This window comes from Crassostrea angulata, chromosome 7, assembly GCF_025612915.1.
Source record: "Crassostrea angulata isolate pt1a10 chromosome 7, ASM2561291v2, whole genome shotgun sequence".
Lineage (NCBI taxonomy): Eukaryota > Metazoa > Mollusca > Bivalvia > Ostreida > Ostreidae > Magallana > Magallana angulata.
Genome location: NC_069117.1, coordinates 1133966 through 1140264, shown reverse-complemented (window position 1 = coordinate 1140264; position 6299 = coordinate 1133966). Strand labels below are relative to the sequence as shown.

At 30.2% G+C, this 6299-nt stretch overlaps 1 long non-coding RNA gene across 1 annotated transcript; it reads right to left on the bottom strand.

Moving 5' to 3' along the window:
- Nucleotides 1–40: 40 nt before the first annotated feature.
- On the bottom strand, nt 41–2845 carry LOC128191197 (uncharacterized). Its single transcript, XR_008244426.1, has 3 exons — nt 2795–2845; nt 1011–1101; nt 41–388 (listed from the first exon to the last, which is right to left on the bottom strand). It is a non-coding gene; the product is annotated as an uncharacterized LOC128191197 (long non-coding RNA).
- Nucleotides 2846–6299: the final 3454 nt, after the last annotated feature.

The window sequence follows — 6299 nt, the reverse complement described above, 5'->3', positions numbered from 1 at the left end:
ATAAATTTTTATATGGTAATACAATCATCGGTATTGAACCGTAGTATGAATATATGTACCTGTTGAAACTGTAAATTGAAAGCAGTGCATAAGCTTAAGTTTTACTTAACATCACAAAACATATCAACACCATCAATTATCGGATATGAAATACTTTATTGAGAAGGTGTACATCGTCGAGATCCACACATCAATTAAATTAATTGCAGTTCGATGGCGCCCTGGATGCATTTCATTGCAGTCTTGCCGTTGTTACAATTATGAAGGCAGCATTTTAGGTTTATACCACAGTCTGTGTCAAAGTTGCAGTCTGACTGACATTTTCCACTGACTGTCGGGGTCGAACTCGGACATACTCCCGAGTTTACAGCTTCTTGTCCATGAACATCTGAGTTAAAAAGCAAACATTTTGATTCACAAAAAAAATATTTTGTCATCTCACTTTAATACGTTGATCTACGTAGTAGATAACAAACGGCAGTCATCTGTTTGTTTAATGGCTGGGTTTATTTTGTTACATGCATTGCATTCATTTGTTTATTATATTCAACACAGATTGTTCTACTTCTTCTTCTTCCTCTTGTTCTTATTTTATTTGATACTGTTTACCGGATTATTTTTTTCTCGTGTTATATTTTGATTTTCTTGCAAATGGCTTTGCCCCCTCTTGGACTCGCCCAGAAATAGTTGTATTTAAGGAGAGAATAATTGTATTAATATTAGAATTTGTCAAGTTTTAAATTCACCCGCTAATAACGAGGGCAAAGGGGGCGTAAAAACAAATGCAAATATTTTCCTGTATACAGTATACTTGTTTAGTATTTTACACATATTGTTCTTGCGTTGCCTCACCTGATGATAGCTTTTATCATAAGACCTACACACACTGTATCTATTTCCATTTGTCTTTTTTAAAGAAACTTTCAATAACGTTTGTTTCAATCAATTGTATAACATTAGATTACAATAAAATATATATAAAATGGATGTATTTTAGTGATTTATCATACCATGGAGAAGAACAATCAGGGCGATGACCACGATGAATCTCTGCATCTTGGAATTTTGGGAGGAATAAAGGTAATGGGTAATGAAGACAGCCTATAAAATAGAAAAAGTACAATGAATGTAAGTGTATGAAGTAAAGAGTACATTGATGAAAATCTGAGAGTATTTCTTCAGCATTTTAATGGTATTTTAAATCAGTTAATAATTGGTTTTTTCCAGTACTTTTAGACAAGGGTTGAAACTATTATGACAAAAGATAAAAACAATGAAAATTGATTTTTTCTTCTTTTGTAAAATGAGTATGCTTTTACATGTTTATGAATTAAAGAGACTGAGAGCCGTTTACTTTGAACTATATTATACATGTATAAGATTATTAAAGTCTGTTGCATTCACGCATGCGAGCTTATCCTATAAATTATGTGTTTGTATTATTATTATTATTTTATAAATAATTTTTGTTCGGTTGAACTGGTGAATAAGAACATGATATTCTTTAATTCTTATTAATTGTTAGGTAAATATTGCTGCAATGTTATCGTGGATAGATATGGATGTATGGAAAATGATCGGAGTAATGATTTTAAAAAAAGTAATCCCATCATAAATTATCAAATAATATCAAAAATACCTACAAAAGACACTCTCAATAAATACAATTTCATTTTTACTTAAGCATATACATTGAATTTAGCAATGTGAATATCAAAATAATTATTTGAAGATAACAAGGAGGTAATCGATCTAACTTATTTAGAAATATGTTCGTACATTTTATTTTCAATTTTAACAATATTTTATTATGAATTAAAATGATTACCAGTACATTAAGGTATTAGACAACACGCCATGCTTATATTTCTCTCTAAGAGAAACCAGGTAATAAAAGGTGTAGAGTTCTATTTAAGGTTAAAATTAGCAATAGATAAGTGATATAAACAACATAAAAGCAGATATTACGAAAGGTTTGCGGTATAAGTAATACATGATTTGAAACATGAAGACGTAAAGTCACATTAATGATTAATAATGTTTTTAAAAATGATTAAAAATATAGCATTACATATATAATAAATAAAGGAAATAAAAGAAACGTGTGTTTCACATTTTTATGACGCATGTGGAGTCGTAGGATCTATGTTCTTTACGTTGTTAGTATATGGAACGTGCAATGTAATCACTCATACAAAAGTGTCACAATTTACTTATTTTAAAGAAATTTTTAAAGGGTTGGTTGTGTTTCTTTTAAAAGTTTATTTTATATCAAAAGTTTGTGTAATGTTTGAAGAGCCCTCGAATTTTGGCCAAACATTTGATCTTAACTGGTTACATTACACTATATTACTTTATCATTTTCTTTTCTTTTGACGTGCTATCGACAAATTTCTATTTTAAGTAAAACTTACTTACTGAATCAATACGATTATTCCAGCAGACAAGGTTCTTAATGGATTAAACAAACGCAACTAATTTTATTTCAAGTTATATTATATGAAAGTTTCTTTCTTCAATATAGATTTTATATTTTTGTATTTTTTTTCAAACAGTGTCTTTAAATATCAGTTAACCTAAATTATGTTATTTGTTCTACTTTATCTCTCTTTTAAAAACAATGCCGCTGTCTTATCGGATTAAACGAAACCAAAGCAACAAGAAACTGAAGACTTTAAGGAGATTGAAAAAAAAAGAAGAAAAGGAATAAACGAGATGACTTGTACATGATATTCAGGAAAACACTTCTTAAATTAAAGTAAATGTAATTATTTAACATTTATCTGTTTCTTACCTTGTACCGTGTGGTGAATAATGTTGTTTATGCTTCAAAGTAATGTACCAATGAATCAAACTACTGTGCAATATATACCCATAATAGTGGAAACATGTTGTATTGATTCCATTTTACCAAGTATTCGATCAAATATGACAAATAGTATTTTCCTCATCTCGTTGTCTCTGTAGTTTTTTTTTTCTTTCTTTATTACAAACAAGCATTTTTATTAGAAACATAAGCAAGGGGGCTTGAGAACTATGATTCAGAAATTTATGCATCCAAGACTTGTGCTCTCTCTCTCTCTCTCTCTCTCTCTCTCTCTCTCTCTCTCTCTTTCTCTCTGGTTTTATTTCTAAAATGTTATATCATATAAGCAGCCAACTGAATTCGGAATCCTTTTAAAATACGGATTATTGAAATTGGCCACTGCTATATAAAATAAGAATTTCAAAAAAATTTATCAACAATCGAAAGTCACCATTTGATCATGTTCTGGTGACCAAGGGGCTCTACCTACAATTTGATAGATATTGTTTGTACATCTCGGAATTTTTTTTCATGTAGACATTTCCCGCGTAATAACCGTTATTTTTATAATAAAGTTGTACAAAATATCACGCAATGTTTTAAAAAATACTTAACAATGTATTTAATTATCGTTTGGAAAAATCAAGGATAAAGTCTTTTTTATATGAATATATAAATTAAATATTGTATTCACTAAAGACTGATATCAAGGTTGTTCTTAATTGTGTTTATATCGTACTTGGAGCTTCATGTGAGGATGTTTCAATGGCAACACACGTATCAAAGCGCTTCTTCTTATACAGTTAACAAATCATGCTGAGTTCTTGATTAATATCCATGGACGAAACCACATTTGAAATACTTAAGTTTATATTAAAATATACAGGAAAATAACACAGGAAAAATGAGCGTTACACCATCGTTTATTCTGTGCTTAAATCAATGATGATAATTGTTAACCTCAACAGCAGTTTTAACACCAACATCATGATAAAGGGTTCTCGAGCAACCACACACAAATGGTTTCATTTAAAGCTCAATATCAAGGTTTCAGATATATATAATAGGGTTGTCCCAAATAAGCGTAGACAGAACACATAAATTAAAATCTGTTCACTACAATTTCATCAGACTTCTTTGTTTTCTTCAGTCACCCTTTGGCAAACGATACTGAAAAAATTCAAATCTGTACTTTACTAGCATTTATTTCTTGAAATAATGAATAATCAGTTATATTAGTTGCCAGGCGGTGCAATTTGAGAAGTCGAAAATGTCCAGTCTTTACGTTGTGCCAAGACATCCATATTTTTACAATAACATTTACGTTTTATTTCCTAATATGCCGTCTTTCCTACTGAGATGTGTCGTTCAACATATTAACGTTCATTTATACCAGTTGGAGTTTCCTTTTTCACTTATTGTCATCATACTCGTCTGAATAATTTTAATTTTGTCAGCCGCTTAGGATTTGTTCCAAAATCTTTACAAAATTTTACAGTTACCGCTGCATCGCCTTAAACGCTGACGTCGCCATTTAATTATGAGTTTACACTTCAACTTGTCACAGAACGCGTTTTAAATTCTGTAAAAGTTTTGTTATAGCCAGAACATTTTCTGGATTAAAAATAGAACCATCAACAAACATATTTTATATTTGAGATTTTTTTTTCATTCCAAAAGTGCTTTCCCTTGCAATTTTCAGTTCTCATTATGTTTATTTAAATTTTCGTGTTTGACATTGTGCCGAATGTCGAATCTATGATCTCGCATGCTTTCATTTAACTTTTTTAATCTTAAACAATATTAGATTTAAAAACGTAACTTGAATGCAAATTACTTCAACTTTTTGTGGCACAAGTTTCATCTTCCTGTGTCTTCAATTAACTTAACTGAATAACGCCACTTGTCAACGCTATTTTGGGACAACCCTCGTATTAATATTTGTTTTGTAAATGTGTGCCCAAGATCACAAGATCGCATCAGAGTGCTGCATTTATGGAATATATGACGCATTTACTACAATGTAAGGTTATTCGAAAAGATAGATATACGTGCGTCATATTCATGAAGGTCTAAGTCTAATTACATAAAATCAATATCATAAAAGATTCAAACTTTTCTTAAGCTATTCACTTAGCTAGCAGTATATATGAAAAAAATCCCAATAAAATGCGTATTTCATGTAGTTATTTTTTTTTTCTTAAGAAGTTCTTTTTATTGAGTTTTTCACAACATATATATATATATATATATATATATATATATAAATATGACTTTATGACTTATCTTGTACATATATTTATATAATCATGTAGTTATTTTTGGTATAGTATGAGTTCAAACACCTGTTACATAACAGGATGTCAAAATAACTGAAGTAAAGAAAACAACCATTAACTGCAACCTATTTATATTGATAGAAAAGAAATGAATTTGACAAATGTTACATATTGTTTTATTAGTGTTATATTGATTGTAATAGTATCCTTCAAACACTGTCCTTTAAACATTTGTGAATCATTACACCAAAATAAACCAATAAATACCACCAATAAATATTTTTATAAATCATTTAATAAAAATTTCACCAATGAATTCGAAATGTAAAAGTTCCTATCGCGAATTTTCCTTGAAGTTGCTGTTAGCCCGGTAGCATGACGGTCAGCTTTCTACTAAAAATACTACCCAACTTTCACGAACGTATCTTGTATTTGATTTGTATTGTAAACTGTAAATTGTAATGTAAAAGTTCTTAAAATCCATAAGGTGAATCAGAGGAAAGCTCAATTCGTTGCAGTCGCTAAAGTTTAAGCTGAATAAAAACTCCAAAACGAAACAAAAGTTCAACAAGTTGTAATTAAGTTGATGAAATAACGGTACATGGTATTCCAATGAAAACCGATTCTCGGAGTTCCGAGATAACAACTTAATAACGTGCGGAGATTCCAGCACGGACAGTCCGATATAATTCTGTGCACAAAATCGACACTAACGTGCGGATATCCAGCACAGCTAGTCCGATATCACACACACTCCACTAACGTGCGGGGTTCCAGCACAGGTAGCCCAACATTGCACTCTATGCTAACGTGCGGGGTTCCAGCACAGTTAGCCCAACCGTTCTCTTCCAGATCTTAAAACCGTTCTCTATTACAATTATTTTTTTTGACAGGTATTACTTTTTTATGACAAAGAGATAGTAATGGCATGCAAAAAAGGTAAACATTCACACATCTAGCTTTACGATAATTTCACACTTCTATTGTCCAACAATTATTTAATTTGCCTGGAGATAAAGTAAAGAAGAAGTTTGTTATAGATATGTTTAGAAATCTTTGATTTTAAACGTTTAATGTAAGAAAAAGACCAAAAAGACATTTACAATGTATGTAAAAATACTCTTCTCTTAAATTTTGTTTTTATGAAATAAAAATTTAAATGCCCGTCTGTTTCTACACGGAATAGAAATAAATAACAATTTTTATTAACGTTA